The sequence below is a fragment of the Agelaius phoeniceus genome, chromosome 7 (assembly GCF_051311805.1).
Source record: "Agelaius phoeniceus isolate bAgePho1 chromosome 7, bAgePho1.hap1, whole genome shotgun sequence".
Lineage (NCBI taxonomy): Eukaryota > Metazoa > Chordata > Aves > Passeriformes > Icteridae > Agelaius > Agelaius phoeniceus.
In genome coordinates, this window is record NC_135271.1 from 16260440 (window position 1) to 16278010 (window position 17571).

General features: G+C 48.6%; 1 long non-coding RNA gene across 6 annotated transcripts in view; it reads left to right on the forward strand.

The window, feature by feature from the left end:
* Window positions 1–624: 624 nt before the first annotated feature.
* LOC143694484 (uncharacterized) overlaps window positions 625–17571 on the forward strand; it is a 57132-nt gene continuing 40185 nt past the window's right edge. For 3 of the 6 annotated variants that reach the window (XR_013182973.1, XR_013182974.1, XR_013182978.1), the window contains exons 1-3: window positions 1255–1485; window positions 1788–1957; window positions 15121–15191. This is a non-coding gene — a long non-coding RNA (uncharacterized LOC143694484). Of the gene's footprint in view, window positions 1013–1240; window positions 1486–1787; window positions 1958–9017; window positions 9166–15120; window positions 15192–17571 lie in introns of those variants that run through there. The other 3 variants (XR_013182976.1, XR_013182975.1, XR_013182977.1) reach the window with 3 other exon arrangements.

The window sequence follows — 17571 nt, forward strand, 5'->3', positions numbered from 1 at the left end:
CTGTTTTGGCTGAAAATTGATTTGAAATATTGTTTCAAATATCTATAAAAATGAAGCCTAGCACTTCATGGAGACACTGTCAATAGAGAGGAAGATTTGCAGCCTCTTTTAGACACTGCTCCTGTTTTAATTTTCCTGTGATGTTAAGGTGAGGAGCACTGTGGCATGGCTGTGAGGTCTCTGCTGTGCAGAGAGAACCCCAGGTGAGACCAGTTCCCTGTGCAGCAGATGCTCAGGTGACATTCCAGAGCCATTGAGGGCCTGCTGCTCAGGGAGCTTTCTCCATCCTGCTGAGGCCAGGAGGAGAGCAGGGAATTCACTGCTTGGCACGAGCAGTCTTGGAAGAGGGGAGCGCTCAGCTGCCTTAAAATTAAGCAATCAAAATTAAAAGGAAACACGACTGACCTCGGCTGGAAGTTGGTACATTTTAAATATGGGATGGTGCTTTTTTGCAACCTGCCTAAGAAGTTTGCTAATGCCCCTGATTTATTAGAGAGGCTGAGAGAAACAGCTTTGCACAGCAGGATAAGCATGCTTTTGACTTGGTTCCAGGTATGACAATAGCTGAGAGCCATCAAAAGTAGGAAGAAAATAGCTGCCAACACTTCTGTCTGACTTGGATGATCCTGATTTTCCTCTTGCTCTGTCAAACCCTGCTTGCTCAGTCCTTTCTGATGGAATTGAGGGCAGAACGTCCTTCTGAGAGCAGCTTTTGTTCCTATCAGCATTTAACTGTGCTTCCTTTGTAGGGTATGATCTGCAGAGCCCTCTCCTCTGCCTTCCTGTGCTTCTCCAAGAGGGAATGCTGGGTGCTGAGCACAGACAGTGGGTTGGACCTCCAAGTTTCACAGAATGCCAGCAGCAATATTCAGAGACAATATTCAGGAAAAAGGTTTGCCATTGGAAGTGAACTTCTGAAGAAATATTGTCTCCTGCTCCTGACTATGGCAACTGGAATTAGCAGACCAATCCTTTTCTTCCCTTCTCCCTGAAAAAGGCAGTGGGAGGCCAGGTAAGCCTTCACCAAATCTCGGCAAGGAAATACCTGAGCTGGGGAAATTAGCTAGAAAATCATGCTAGAAAATGTGGAATATTAGACTATATTAGGATTTTGCTCCAAAATAAAGCCAGAACCCGAGTTTTGGAGGTTTTGTGGCACTGGCAAGGAATATTTTTGCAATGTTTATGAGGGGGATGATGTGTGGGCTGTGCAGTTGTAGAGTTTTGTTCCACATGCTCACGTGCCACTGCAGCTTCAGCTTTACAGAGCTTGTCCTCTTCTTCTGGGAGAGGGAAAAGACAAGTACCTGTTTGGATGACCAAATAGGTAAGGTGGTGTATAAAACAAGATTGAAAAATATGACCTTCTCACTGGAAAAAATACAAACTTCAGGCATTTGGGCACTTTCCTAGTCCTTTTACAAAACTTGGAAGCAAATGGTTAAAAGCAGGCTAAGAATATTTACCCACAGATTAAACAAAATGGTAAGTTTTTTGCCTGTTTTTCCCCATCAAGCTGTTTGAACCTGCTAAGAAATTAGTTTTGCTATGAGTTTTCATGCATAATTTGGGTTGCATGCAAAGGGATTTTTTTTCTTCTAATATGTAAAATAATTGGAGTTTGAGCAATGTTGTATGTTTGAAGCTAATACTGCATGTAACTAATGGGTATGAAATTTGAAGGAGGGTACAGATCATTCTTTGAAGGAAAAAATGCCACAGTTTGCATGAGTTCAGTTCATGTATTTTGTCAGCTGCAGCTTTTGCTCTGTCCTTTGAATTTCCAGGACACAGCCTTTATCTGAAGGCTTATACTGAAACTCTGAAGCAGCAGTCCATGATTTTGAAGGAGAGGATGAGGGCTTTTTCCCTTACCTAAGGAATCTGCTCTTGAACTGAAGACCACAGCCTTTAAAAGCCTGGAGTGGTGATGTCTGTCTTTCAGAAATCCATGCAGGTGTGTAACTCATTACTTTTTTACCCAAAGGCATTTCTCCATGTGTTCCTTCACTAAGACTCAAAAATTCCACACTGGAATGCAATAATATTGCTCAAGGAAACTGGAGATTGCCTTGCCTTGAAATAAATCCTGTCCCCTCATTGCTAGAAGTGCCTGAAGGTGTGTGCACTACCTGTCCTTAGAGTCATAAGCTATTTAATCATAAACTACAGGTACCTATGAGTAGCCATAAACAACTTGGATACACTAAAAACTGCAGAGGGGGGAAGGATTAAAAGTTGCAGGAGGGCAGAAAGAGGAGCCTATGCTTAGGGCCACATCTGCCCTGGTACCCAGGGATGTGCTGGAGGGGAAGAGGGAGCTGGGAGAGAAGAGGGTGTGAGGCTGGAGCCTCAGGGTGCTGCTGCCCTGACCCCAGGCTGCTGCCCAGCTCCAGCAGGGTCCAGCTCATTTGCTGCTCTTTGAGGGTTTGTGTCAGCTTGGGAGGGATTTTTCAAGGCTGTGCAGAGTGTGAGGGTGGCTGGGTTTTGTTGTTAAGGAGAGCAGGGTGTTTGTTCACCAGCTGCTGACAGCTCTCTCTCAGGGCAAGGAGGGAGGGGGACAGGATCTGTCAGTTTGGGGGACAAATCCTTTTCCAGACTATCCTGCCCTGGCCAGCAGTTTCTGTAGCTTTACAGCATGTGTACAATGTGTGAAGGGCTGGGAGGTGGGGATTTTTTTCCCCTCCATCAGTCCCCAGCTCCTTTCCCCTGAAAAATCCTTGTGCTGCACTCACCTGCCCTGCACTAGGCATGTGGGGTCTGGCACTAAGCAGCCCCTTACTTTTTCTTCCCCCACACCTTTCCAAGGGGTCTCAAGTTTGGGACATAGGTCTCTTTTTTCCCTTCCCTCCTCTCCTGTGGTGGATTCATCCCAATTCAAACCTGGAGCTTGAAGGAGGTGGGCACAAGGAGGCTGAACTCAGACACTGTGGGTCAGATTGGGCTGCCTGACAAATCTGAAGTGTCCCTGGGACACTGCACTGTGCTGGCTGACAGGGAAGAGGGGAGAGGTGATAAATGAGTCCCAGAACTGCTGTTCTGAGTGCACAGCAAGGGCCACAGGGCTGCAGAGTAGATGTGAAAACACAAGCACTGGCTACAGGCAGGCTGTCTCTCCCCAGGCTGGGAGCAGCTCCTTGCTCCCTGCAGCCCAGAAGCAGCTGGGGAGGATGGAGTGGTCACAGTCATTATTTTATGGCATGTCAGTAAAACTCCTGTGGGAAGGGACAAGCAGGCTGCCCAGCTTTTCCCCCATCAGTGCTCTTAAAAACACAACATCCTCTTCTGAGGCCCCAGCAAGAGGCTCTGCACACCTTTTCAGGTGCTTGTCATTGGTCTTGAAGATGCAGATTGGCAATAAGTGAGGAGATTTTGTTTTTCCTGAGGTTGGAAGTGTTGTGTCAGCTCTAAATTAAGACAGGTTTTGTCTGGGTGGTATCTGACACACAGCTTGCCACTTGCTAAATCTGAAATTAAGATGTTTGGACCAAAACAAAATCCCCTTCTATTAAGATATTTTAGCTCTGTTGTCTTCTGTGGGATACTGAACAGAAGCTGCTATTTAAAGGTATTTTAGTGGGAAGCATCCATGGATGCTGATGGCAGCTCTCTCTCCACTCTCTGCTTATAGGATGCAGACATTCTTCTTCAGCTTCTAGACACTACATCTGCTTCTTAAAGACTGGGTTTTTCTCAAGCTTTTCCAGTCTGACTCAGGGATCATGGTGCAAATGCTGCTTCTTTTGTGCAAGATCAGTGCAGCCAGGCCATTTGGTCTGGCTGTGCCCTGAACTGAGTGGTCACACTGCTCATCCCTGAGTGTCACTGATGGATTAGGCTCCTTTGGGTTTTGGTGCTGGCAGTCCATGTCACCCAATGGCCACAAGGCTCGTGCAGGAGTGTTTCTTTGATATCTAACCACACTTCTAAGGAGGATCCCTCAGGGCTTGCAGTTCACACTTGATGTTTGCTTATTTTCAAATGCAACACTTCAGCAGAAAGAGGACACCCTTAATATGGAAAAAGTCAAATTCCAGCAAATCCAACTGTGGATCTGGCCCAGATTTCTGGCCAGAAACTCTGATTAGAGCGAAGTAGCTACCCTGAAGTTCCTGCTCTCCAATTAGGAAGATGTCACAGCTAAGCAGCAGTCTGGTAAACTTAGGGATGTTTTTATTAAACAGCTTTGGGATGCAGAAGTATTTACACTGACCTTGTTTTTCAACTCTTCTGAGGGCCAAGGAGGAAGCTGGAGGTTCTGTAGGAAATAATCCTCCTTCATGATATTGCTTCCCATCTGTTGGGTTCGTTTTTAGGGTTTAGATTTATTCATCTCTCAGGGAGCACAGGGATTCATCTCTCAGGGATTTCACAGGCAGGAAACTTTATCAGGGAATTATCTCAGAGCACTTCTGTGTGGCATGGACAGGAGCTCAGTGCCAGGTGAGGGGGTTCAGGACAGGAGCTCAGTGCCAGCTGAGGGGGTTCCTGGGGGGCCCAACAAGCTCCCCCCAGTTCTGTGCTGTACCACAGAGCGCAGATCTGTCCCTGCTGTGTCCAGAGCACAGATGAATGGGGCAGGAGGGTGAAGTGGGACCTCAGGTCCACGTGCAGGGAAGTCAAAGCCTTTGTGCTGCATGAGGAAGGAGGGATGAGCTGAGTTCTCCCCTCAGTGTCTGTGGTGATAGTTTCCCAAAAACATCATCCACAGTTGGGATTCTGTGCAGTGGTGGAGAGGATGACAGGCAGTCAGCACTCTGGTGCTGTCACCAGTCCTAAGCCTGCATAGAGGGTACAATTTTCCCAAGCACTTGAGAGACTCATCATTTCCACTTCAATCCTATGATAACTCAAGGGGATGTTTCCCATTTTCCTTTTGGTGCCCAGTAAGATGGTCAGTGAGTTAAAGCAGGAGCAGCCACCACATCTGAAATGCAGAGTGCCACATGTCCACAGCCACACAGGGCTGTGAGTCAGATCCTGACAGGATCAGGTGGGCAGAAGGCTGTGAGGAGCAACCTGGGCTCCCAAATCTGGTGTGGCACTAAGCAGGATGACCTGCAAGAGGTGAGGTGACCCCAGGCTTGACAGACAAGCACCTGGTGGTTGGTGTGTGCTTTAATGGAACTATTTATAACCTTTTGGAAAATGTCATTAGAAGTGAAATCACCCATTTGACTTATGGTTTATTGGTCCCATCTAATTAAAGTGGGAGAAAAATTTCCATGAGGAGAAAAGTGAAAAGTGCTGTGGTGAGTGCAGGTGGGATCCCAGTGAAATGGGATAAATAACTCTGGCTGCAGGAAATGGGGGGAATGGTTTCCTGTCACACCCAGCCTGCCTCTCCTCATTGAGGCAGGGTTGGGGTAGTGCTGCACTCATTATGTGATCCTTGAGTCATTCCTGGAGCTGGCAAATGTGGTTTTGCCACCTTTCTGCTCAAGGCACAGTGACCTGTGTGTGCTGCAGTGCTCTTGACCTCTTTTATTGAAGGACCTTGAAATGAAGGCAATGCTGAGTCCTTTAGCAGTAGACCTGTGTAAATTAGGAAATAGCCTCATAAAAGCATCTCATTCTGTATTTTCCCCTGCTCAAATTGGAATACATTATAGGAGTTTCAAGGAACAGGGAAGCACATGGTGTGGAGCCATGGAAATTATGTCCATCAGCCTTTTCCTCAGCAGCCTTTACCTATCTGGGCACAAATGCCATGGTGTTGCAACAGGGCAGCTGGGCATCACTAGAGCAAGCTAATTTTCATTTCAGTATTGCCCTCACAGGGTATTTTCCTGCTCTGCCAGTGCCTGGTGTTTCACCTAACACCTGGCTCCAGATCATTTATGGGGCATGGAAGATTTCTGCTCCCATTTGAAAAGCTTGGGTTTGTTCAGGTGGCAGCAGCATCACTTGGCATGAGTGAAAACCTTGATAAAGTGGGAGACAAGTAACCTTTCTTGCCTGGTTCACGAGTTTCAAGGCAGTGTTGGACTCCATGAGGAACAAGGGGTTTGTTAGCTCTTAGAGGCAAAGAGAGTTATTCCATTCTGTGCCCATCTTCTCAGAGGCAAAGCAGTCATGGCACCTCATCCTCCAGCACCAAGCCACCTTTAGCCTTTCCCATGGCTCTTCCCAGTTCTCCATGGCCAGGCTGCTCCAGACTAAGGCAAAGCTTGGAAGGAGCCTGAGGGAGGGCTCTGCAAAGCCTTTCCCATGGCTCTTCCCAGTTCTCCATGGCCAGGCTGCTCCAGACTAAGGCAAAGCTTGGAAGGAGCCTGAGGGAGGCTCTGCAAAGCCTTTCCCATGGCTCTTCCCAGTTCTCCATGGCCAGGCTACTCCAGACTAAAGCAAAGCATGGATGGAGCATGAGGGAGGGCTCTGCAAAGCCTTTCCCATGGCTCTTCCCAGTTCTCCATGGCCAGGCTGCTCCAGACTAAGGCAAAGCTTGGATGGAGCATGAGGGAGGGCTCTGCAAAGCCTTTCCCATGGCTCTTCCCAGTTCTCCATGGCCAGGCTGCTCCAGACTAAAGCAAAGCATGGATGGAGCATGAGGGAGGGCTCTGCAAAGCCTTTCCCATGGCTCTTCCCAGTTCTCCATGGCCAGGCTGCTCCAGACTAAGGCAAAGCATGGAAGGAGCCTGAGGGAGGCTCTGCAAAGCCTTTCCCATGGCTCTTCCCAGTTCTCCATGGCCAGGCTGCTCCAGACTAAGGCAAAGCTTGGCAGGAGCCTGAGGGAGGCTCTGCAAAGCTGCCATGGCAGAACAGGGAGAGCTTTCCTTGTGCTTGCTGCAGAGCTGGGCTCCTGGCACCCCCCTCCATGAACCCCTGCTCTCACACCTGTTCTCACTGCAGAGACACTTCTTGCACCTCCCACAAGTGCACATGCTTGGGCTCCAAGAGCCTCCCTGGATTTCGGACCTTCGTGTGATGGGAATGAATTAGACTTGGCTGAGGGATGGGATTATTGCAGACCTGTCACTTCACAGTATGTTCCTGTTACAGCCCACACTCGTGTCTGCTAGTATTTTAAAGTAAACTTTAATTAGCATTTTCCTAAGAGTGTGAATAAATTGTTTTATTGTTGTTTTGCTGTTGGTTTTGTTTTAAGGAAAAGAGTGTTTACTCACCAAGGACATGTTTCCAAACTCTCCATCCGCAGCAGTCCTGGTTTTTTTGGTGTCTCATCACAGATCCCTGTAAAGCTCTGCCTGGGGCTGGGAGCAAGGCTCCTCAGGGCCGGGGTAAGATGTGCAGTGGAGGTCCATGCAAGTGTTGGAGTATTTCTGAGTTGGAGCAATGCTGTCAGACTCCTGATGGCCATGTCTCACCCATTTACTAGCAAACTATTCCAGGGGAGTTTCTCCAGTCTCAGTAAAGCTGTGTCTGCCTTGGTTCGGTTACCTGTGGGCTTAGCTTGGGCTCATTGACCTCAAAAGTCCTGATTAACTCCTGTCTAACCAAATCCAGCAGCACTGGGCAGATCTGCTCTTATTGTAAATACTATCTGAGCTGCCCTTTGCAGGGGATGTTGAGTGTGTTTTCCAGCCCTCAGTCCAGGAAGGGTGAAGCAGGTGCCTGATGTGGTGCAGAGATCTGCTCACAGACAGCAAAGGAATGGCAGGGACGTTTTGCATGTGGCTGAATTCCTGCAGAATTACTTTACTGCTGAAAATAAGCACACTAATAATGTGTGAAGGGTTCTACCCACCCAACCCACCTATTAGGTGGAATTTGTGAAAGTGGTGGAGTAATGGATGAGCTATGGTGGAATAGGGGATGAGCTACAGACCTGTTTGTCCTCTTTGTGGGGACAGAGTTAAGGGAGGGCTGGGAAATGGGGCTGGGGCCGGGCTGTTACCTGGGAGTGCTGGCACAGACTGGGATCCCCATCCCATCCCACCACTTTTAAAAGGTGCTGTGAGGAAGGTAAACCCACTGCCTGGAATACCAGAGGCAGGGAGAAGTAAACCAGCAGCTGGGGGGAAAAAAGGAGTAAATTTAGAAGCCTGGGTGGTAAGGAAAAATTTTGGAGGGAAGAAGGTGCTGCCTTAGGTGAGCCACTAGGACTCCAGTGGCTTTTGCATTGCAGGGAAACACACTTGAGCAAATGTGCTGGTGTGAAGTGTTCAGGCACAGAGACTGCCTCCTTTTAGTTTCAGCCATGCATGGCTTTGGTTCCACCCATCTTGTTTAAACAAATACACTCGGTGGGGATGAGGCAAGGAAAATCCTGTTCTCCGCTCGCCTGCCTCCTTCCCTCTGCTCCTCCAGCAGGGACACTCAAAACACAGATGGAGATCAAGGCGTTGGGTTTTAACAGATCCAAATCAATTTGATGTGTCCTTAAAAAATCCCACAGTCATTTCCAGTGGCATCAGCAGAGCTGCTAACAGCTGAGCGTGTGCCCAGTCACTTGTTGCTGCTTGCACTGGTTTTCTCATCATGAAACCATTCTTTCCCTGTCATGTGAAGGCTCCAAGTGTGGCTTTTTGGTGGCAGCAACACAGGAGCATCTTGAGAAGTTACAAAGTGGGTTATCTGGAGTGTCACCATGGGAGCAGCAAAACTGGGCTGTCATCTTGTGCTTCTGAGCAGGGCTTGTTCCCAGTTGCCTGGTGAGACCTCTGTCAGTGAGTGCCACATGAAAAGGCTCCAGGCAGGTGATCAAGAAAAGGATAATGGATAATGAATCAAAACACCCAAATCTCTCACCTGTCAGTAGGAAAAATGGGCTACTGAGGCCCTGCCAGCAGTTCTCCACAAGGCACAATCTTCTTATCAAAGGAGATGTCTCTGCCCACTGGGAAGGAGCTGCCCCCATTTCTTCCTAATATCAGATGGGCAGCCCACGCTGCACTTACCCACTGGTAAGTGCAGTTACCCATTGGTAAGTGCATTTTTTCACACAAAAATGTATTTTGTGTGAAAATACATTTTTGGTGACTTGCAAAATCCCATGAGGCTTCAAAATAGGTAGGATTATTCTTTTTATGCCACTTTTGCTTTATTACTTTCCCTAGGGAAGACCTCAGACCTCTGCAATCCAACCTCCCACCTGGAGCAGGACTTTCTCCAATACCAGATGATGTCAGCTGTGGCTTTGGCTGCCCAAAGCCTGATCACTGCTGTGGGTGTGGATGCCACCACTTTCTGGGTGACCTGTTGCAGGTTTGTCTACCCTTCTAGTCCATTTTTTTTTTCACAATATCCAATCTGAACCTCATAAGCCACAATATGTGGTCATTGCCCTTACCTGCCAATACCAAGAGGAGTGGCCCTCTCATCATTGCAATCCCCTGTCAAATCCAGTGGGCAGGAACCTGTAGAATTTGGCACCAGTTTCCCTTTTTTACTGGAGGAGAATCACTCCTTTTACTCCTTGGCATTGCTGCTGAAGGAGAAAGGGGTTTCCTGTGGCCATGACCTCCCCAGCTGGGGAAGAGCAGTGCCAGGCTGCTGAGGAGAGGTGGGAATGTCCAATCCATGCAAATCTATAGGGCAAACTGTTTCTTTGAAGAAAAGTTCATTTGTTTTCCCTTGTGGCTTATTCTACCAAAATTGAAGAGAGAGAACTCAGAAGTTATTGGAATCAATTTTTAGTATAAAAGATTACAAAGAACTGAGTGCTGAAGCACATTCCAGGTCTCTCCTATTGTTTTACCCTTCTCCTGACTCACCTGGTCTGGTTGTTCTGTGTTGCTCCATCCTGGGGGAAGCAAAGCACTCAACATGTTGCTCACCTCTGCTGTGACCTCTCTGATGCCACACCTTTGTTGGATGACAGCAACAAAAACAGCACAGAGAATTCCCAAAAGGGTGAGGACTCCTTAATCCCTTCAGAAAACCAACCTGATACTTCATGGGTGGGTCCCTGCTAGTCTCAGGGTGAATTAAAATCTCCTTCCTCATCCACAGCTCCCAGCCTTTCAGATCACCCTGAATGAATGCAAGGGCCAATCCCCCGTGCCTCTGGCCCCTCTTGCCTCCTTGTTTGCAGAGGTGGTGCTTCATGGGGACAAGGGTCTCACCCTCTTAAAATCCCAGCTGTCTTCCCTTTTCCTAATTCCACACGTGCCTGTCTAATCCATGGGTCAGTTGTTTGCCTGGAAGCCAGCAAGACAGTCCCCTCATGACCAGTGCCTTAGCCCAGCTGACAGTTTTGCTGCTCCTCCAGTGACCTCCCTCAATGTTTTCCAGAACTCTGTTTCTCCCTGGACTGAATTCTGTGCCTGTTTATTTAGCATCTTTCTTCCATCCTGTGTTTTGCTCAGACACGTCACCATGGTACCGAGGTTCCCTGTGGTCAGTATTAGATATTAATCATTGAGATGGTGGAGGATTTGTCTCCATTTGCACAGGAAAAGGATAAAAAGAATTCAGTTTTCCATGTTATGGGATAGATTGTGGGTGAGACCAGACTCATGGACCCCATTCCTGTTTAGTCAGTCCAACCTTTCCATTTGGGGCTTAAAGAAAGACACGTTCCATAGGTCAGACCCCAATCCCTATGTTATAAAATCTTGACATTTTCCTGCCTTCCCTGGATTTGCAAGGTTGTGATTTATCAAGCAAGAACACAGGAAACCAACACCTTGTTCTACAGCCTAACTGCAGGGATGATTCATATGGGCTGCTGATGGCACCTGACACTGCATTTTGGCTGCTCTTCTGGAAACAGTGAGCCCTTTGTGGATGTCTGGTCATTAGATGATGAATTTTTGTTTGCTCCCACCTGAGCTTACCTCAGGCTCAGATGCCACACATCTTCATTAATCCTCTTAGCCCTCCCTGGTTTGGTTGCACCTTGTTCCCTGAAAGAAAGGAATTTGATAATGCACCAGTGAAATGAGCTGCAGTGATCTGACACCCAAACCCAGAAACAAGCAACACCTTCTCCACAGAAAAGCCCCACCAATTACTCTGTCAGTTGTATTTGCCTGGCACAGTCCCAGACCACCCCAAGGCTGGGATGTGTGCTGGGCAGTGGCTGCTGGGATGGACTGGGGGCACACAGAGGGGCTTCTGTGGGCTGGATGGGGCTGTGGCAGTGCTGAGGAGCAAAATCTCCAACACATAACAGGCACAGAATCTGTCTGAGTTCAGCAAAGCACGTTCTGTAAGCTCGGGCTTGTTTAATGGGAAAAAATTAAAAAAATAAAATAAAAAAAAAGAGGAACCTGCTGGAAAAGAGGGGATTCCATGGCTGTGGAAGGTGCAGACAGCCCAGATCCCATCATGTCATGGGATTCCCCAATGGATCCTCTGTGCCCTCAGCTCACAGTGAGTGGTCAGGGCTGTGCCTTCACCTGCAGCACCTCAGGGGTTCCAGAGAGAGGCCTTTACCCCTCTGAGTCTGATGGCTCAATGGTTATGGCTTGCTTATGGTTTAATGATATATAATGATGTAATACTTGTCACTTTTAGCAATTTTCCATGGAAGGCAGGGGTGACAGTAAATACATTTTGCTCTCAGGTTCTATGGCATGGCAGCTGTTTGTTCGTACCTGCATGACAAAGCCTGTCCCAGCCCTGTCTCCAAAGGCAGTGCAGGGCCAACCTGTGAATCCCCAGTAGGTAATTACCTGCTCCTCCACAGGAATTGGGAATTTCTGGTGGATTTTATGTGCATATGCACAAACAGGAATTCACCGAGGTTTTTTTCCCAGCAATCTCCTTAAACCTTTCAGAATAAGTGAAACCTTTCAGAATAAGTGAAACTTCAGTGCAGCAACTGGAAAAATGCAATTTTTTTTCAACTTTCTGCAAGGGGGTAGCCAAAATTTGTCCTTTGATACCAAACCAGCTGCTTCCTTAACTGTTGGAGAGCCTGTATCCCTCTGTTCTTCCATCTTCCCAGCTGCCCAGAAGCCAGTGCTGCTGCAGGATCTGAGGGCCAAACCCTGGATCAGCCTGGCTTGGTGTCACACACACCAGACATGCAATGGCTTTTCCTCACCATGACTCATGGAAATGGGTGTGCCTTCAGCTTCTTTTGGAGCACTTAACTGGAATAACTCAAATGGAGAGGGAACACCTTGTACCTTGCCTGGTGTGCTTGTGCTGGTCTTGCTACAGCCCTGGAGCAAACCCAGGGTTCTCATCCTGCCTGAGAGAGATCCTGGGCACAACATTTGTAGGTTTTCCAAGTGCCACATCCATGCATGCCCTTCTGGATCACAGAAACAGAATGTTTTGTGTTGGAAGGGGCTCTCAAGGACCATCAGAGAAGTCCTGACTCTGTTGTGGTGAATGGCAGAGTCCCCATGAAGCTGAGATTTCACAGGACTCTCCCAGAAATACAGCTCGTCAGGTTTATGGTGTAGCTTCTTCTTTTCCTTTGGTGCAGAGTTCACTAAAAATCACCTTTTCCATGTTGCACATCTGCCTTCTACCCCAGATCCTGGGATTTATGTATCAGGCTACTGACAACCAAGCTGTTCTGTCTGAAAACCAAAGTATTTTTGTGCAAAAAGCATTAGCATTTCCCATGGGAACTGTGGTTTTCCAGTACCTTCTGCTTCCATTCTCCTTTCAGGACCAACTTTTGTTGCAACCTGCAGCTCCCAGGGTGTGCTCCCAGCTTCCCCAGACAGAGAGTGGCTGTGCTAAGCTAGGAAAGTCTTTAGATTTCAAGCTCTTATTAATTTGGGTGGAAAAAACTTAGGTGGAAAACCTAAAGGCTTTAAGGGACAAAAACTGAAGCCCAGTTTTGGGCACATTTTTGAGTCATGGTATTTTGCTGAATTTTTCTTTTCTCCTGTGTGGAATTCTGATAAAACCAAAATTGTGTATCAGCACTTTCTGAAGGAAAATACCTTTTCCTCCTAATTTCAGTCGAGTTTACTCCTGTAACAAGAAGGAAGTTTTCACAATAGTCGGCTTGTGTGAGATTTAACAAACACACCAAAAGGAACTTTTTAAAATTTCATTTTTTTAAAAAAAAAGATAATTTTAAAATCTATTTGTTGCCACAGTAGTGGCTTTCTGGCATTGAGTTTTGTAAATGATAGCACTGACGTAGTGATAATTGGGTGTATGCTAGTCCGCCTAAGAAGAAAACGGGGCTGGTTTTTTTTTAGCCGCAAAGTTCCTCCCGGAGTCAGAAAACAATGCGCCCAGCTATTTCCAATCCATGGAAATCACTGGTTGTGTTTATGCAGCAATTAAAGGGGGATTACAGCCGCTCCGGAGCTCGGCATCCCGTCCCTTCCCTCCCCTGGGCACCCCGGGAGCCTCAAAGCCGCATTGTTCCCGCAGCCGCCAGCGGCAGCCCCGGGCCAGGGCGGCATGGGAGAGGGGAGCGGAGCGGAGCGGAGCTCCTGCCGGCAGCGGCATCACCGAGAAAACACAAAGCGAAAGGGCGGGCCAAGGAACCGGGCTTAGGCTCTCCTCTTCCAGAGGTGTTTTCCGTGCCCATCCTCGGCACAGGGCAGCGGGAAGGGAAACGTCCCTGCCAAGCCCAGCCTGGCAATCAGTGGTCCTGCGGGGCATGTGCCGGGCAGGGCGGGGGACAGGCTCCCGGTGCTGGGAGCCCTGATTTAGCGGGATGGGCTCCCTTTGGAGGTGGCATCCCCAGGGACAGGGCTCCTGCTCTTCTTGGAGCTCCGGCTGGGGTGGAGCAGAGGCGAACGTGTGTCCCCGTGGGCAGGGTCCCCATGAGCAGGGTCCCTTTTTGAGCAGGGTCCCTTTTTTAGCAGGATCTCTGTGAGCAGGATCCCTTTTTGAGCAGGATCCCTGTGGCTCCGAGTGGCCCTGTGAGCAGGATCCCTTTTTTAGCAGGATCCCTGTGAGCAGGACGCCGTTTTTAGCAGGATCCCCATGTCTCTGAGTGGCTCTGTGAGCAGGATCCCTTTGAGTAGGATCCCTTTTTTAGCAGGATCCCTGTGAGGGGGATCCCTGTGAGCAGGATCCTGTTTTTAGCAGGATCCCCATGGCTTCAAGTGGCTCTGTGAGCAGGATCCCTTTTTAGCAGGATCCCTGTGAGCAGGGTCCTTTTTAGCAGGATCCCTGTGAGCAGGATCCCTTTTTGAGCAGGAGCCCTGTGAGCAGGAGCCCTGTGGCTCCAGGTGGCTCTGTGAGGAGGATCCCTGTGAGCAGGATCCCGTTTTTAGCAGGATCCCCATAGCCCCAAGTGGCTCTGTGAGCAGGATCCCTTTTTGAGCAGGATCCCTTTTTGAGCAGGATCCCTTTTTGAGCAGGAGCCCTTTTTTAGCAGGATCCCTGTGAGCAGGCTCCCTTTTTTAGCAGGCTCCCTTTTTCTCAGTCTCCCTTTTTAGCAGGATCCCTTTTTTAGCAGGATCCCTTTTTAGCAGGCTCCCTTTTTAGCAGGATCCCCGGCTCCTTTGGCCCCAGTGGAGCTGGATTCCTGCTCCCCATGGAAACAGCCTCCCATCCCTGCCCTGACAGCCCTAATCCTCCCTGCACAGCCACCCTCAGCAGCCTCTGGCTCTCTTATCCCCAAGGATCTTTTTTTTTGACAAATATTTACAGGCAGCTGCATTGCAGAGGGGGCAGTGAGCCAAGGAGGGCAAGGACAGAGTGGGGGGCATGGCATGGCCTGGGGTCCCTGCAGCCTGTCCCCTGCCACCCTCCTGTGTGGGGAGACGTGGCCGTGCTCCCACAGGTTGCAGAGGGAAGCAGAGGATGGGGGACGAGGTGCTGGGCACAAGGACACAATAGTGCCACCGAGTGCCACAGAGCGACTCCGAGTGTGGGACTGAGGGAAAAGGGACCGAGGAGAGATGGGTGATCCCTCCAGGAGCATCCTGGGCACACCAGGAGAGCCCAAGGGAGCCAGGAGGTGCTTCCTGCCCAGCCCCTCCAGCTCCCAGAGCTCCCTCACTCCCAGGGCAATGCACACAGAAACCCGGCTTTGGACAATCTCTGCAAGAAACAGATCTGCAAAGGAACTGCAAAAGAAACAGCACCACCAAAACCAAAATAAAACCCAAGCCCCCCACCAAAACAGGCTTTGTGAAGGGCAAGTGTTCTGACCCTGACCTTGGTCATGGCCACAGCTGCACCAAACCTGAGTGCCTCACTCCTAAAAATGACAGCACCTAGGGCCAGAAATACCTGTGCATGCAGGTGGAAGCTTACTTTTTCTTTCTTTTCCCTCTGTAGAGTGCAGCCAGTGATTCCTGAGAAGGGAAGATGAATGCAAAAGCTGAAGGGCCTTCATTACCCTATTAATGGTAGGTAAAATAAATGGGGGCCTGAGAAGCATTGAGCTGGGAGCAATCAACAGCCCATGTGGTGACATCCCCCCCCTGGGCAGGCAGCATTGAGAGCATGTGTGGGGATGAGTTGATGCTACATAATGCAAGAAAGGATACCTGAATTTTGCAGCATTTATTGGCTTTTTCCATCTCCCTGTGTGGCTCTTCTGCACTGTAAACTGGCCAGTGCAAAAGATGTGCAATGTCACAGGGGCAGATCAAGGGCCAGCGGGTTTTGGGTTGGTTCTGAAGCTCTTTGGCACACCCATGGAATCATGGATTAGCCTGTGTTGGGACAGACCTCTAAAGACCATCTAGTCCAGCATCATCTCCAGCTAGACCAGGATGCTCTGAGCCCAGCCCAGCCTGACTGTGAATGCTTTCAGGGATGAGGTGCTTGATGATGATTGATGATGATGATGATGATGATTTCATCCATCACTGCTCTGGGCCGTCCCGTGTCCCTTGCAATGCTGGTTACAGAGGTAACACCTGCTGCCAAACCCCTGGCAAAGAGCAGGCTCCATCTTTTCCTTGGGTTTTGCCTCAGCTTTGTCTCTCCTGCCTGCGGCAGCCGGCACTGCCCGGCAGACTGCGTGGCTTGCAAGGGCATCTAGTGGCCGAATGCTGCAGGAGGGATGCGGGCAGCCCGAGGTCCCCACGCAGGGGCTGTCCCACAGCCAGCACCTGCAGAAATGCTGCCAGGAATGCCGTGTAGAAGATTTCCACCAGCACTTCCCAAAGTTTTTTGGAGGAGCAGCACTTCTCCAAAACTGGAACTTTTCAGGTGGCATCGACCCTCCTTGTGCCGAGGACGTGGCACTGATGTCAGTGACAGTGGCACCCTGCACACATCACTGTGGCTCCCTGGCTGCAAACAGCTCTTTGGAGGGGCCCTCTGCTGCTGCACAGGTTTTGGGGGTGGGATTTATTGAGCTCGGACATCTCTCAGCTTAAAAAGAATCTCAGAATTGGGTGGGAGGAAGAAAAACCATCCTGTGCTGTTTGCAGAGCCAAAATTTCTCTCTAGCATGGTACAGGTGAGCAGAACCAAATCTGCTGCTGCCCAGAGGAGCCAGGCACACTGCAGTGACACCCAGCACTGCTTTCACTCTCTTTAAATGTTCAGAGGAACACACCTGTGTCCAAAACTCCCAAAAAGTAAAAGTGCAGTGTGCTGTATTGGAGGCTGATAAACAAGGCTCTTTTTTAAGGCCCCGTGACTCATGTCTCCTGGATTTTATAGGAAAATGCACATAAAAGCAATTACTGGGGTGTGAATTATTTAGTTTCTTAATGGCCTGACAGCTTTGACAGCTCCTAGCTTGTTATCTAAGCTGTTATCACAAACCCTCTTGATCTCCCAACTTTAACATGACTTTTAATTATGCTTTCATAAGAGTAAAAGGACAGACAATCTGCAGTCTGGTTTCCATTCAGTCAAACTTATTTAAACAAGGGAAACTTTTCCTCCTAGTGAGTAAAAAGGGTGATTTGGATGTGTAGGGAGGTTTAAAGCTATGTCTGACGAGGTGTCCAAAAACAATTGCACAGATAGCTTGGAGTCTGTTCTTTGTATGATTGCAGGATGGAAAAGAAAAAAAAAGTCAATTTAAGAGAACTTGGAGAACTTGGCAGCAATGGTGATGGACATCACGTACACAGAGAGATGTGAGCTGGAAACACAGTGTAAAAGTTAGAAAGGTAGCACTAAAATTACAGTAAAAGACACAATGAACAATGTTACAAAGTAAGTTTTCTTTAGTCTTCCAGATCAGTCATCAAACAGGTGGGAGGGACCAGGTTAGGGGGTTTGTACAACCTGTTTTCTTTCTCCCTGGGCATGTGCATTGAAACACATCCTTAGTGCAAACATCATATATTCATTTTTCTATATGACCTACTATAAGCATCTCTTATTGGAAAAGAGCAGCCTATATGACCAGGAGGGCTCTGGAGTTGCAGAGGTATTAAATAGATCCCATACATCAGTTTTTTGTTGGTCTGTCCAGTGACAGGCTGCTGTTTATCTTAAAAGATAAAACAGCGTGTTAGGGAAATGCCTCTCTCAACTGCATTTCTGTGGAAAATGTTTTTGTAGGGGGAAAATGTAAGGGAAAGGTAAGATGAGAAAAGGGGGAAAAAAAAAGAAAAAAAGTAACTTGAGAAATTCAGGGGCAATAAATCAGCACACCAGATGGTATTCATCTGTGAATGCCGTGCAGAGCTACCAATTTAAAAAGACTGCACGGGAGTGTGCCATTAGAATGCAGACACAATATCTGCCCAGTCTCACTGCCCTTCTCTGTGCTGCCTGGCCAGGGGACTTGGCTCTACCTGCCCACATCTCCAGGTG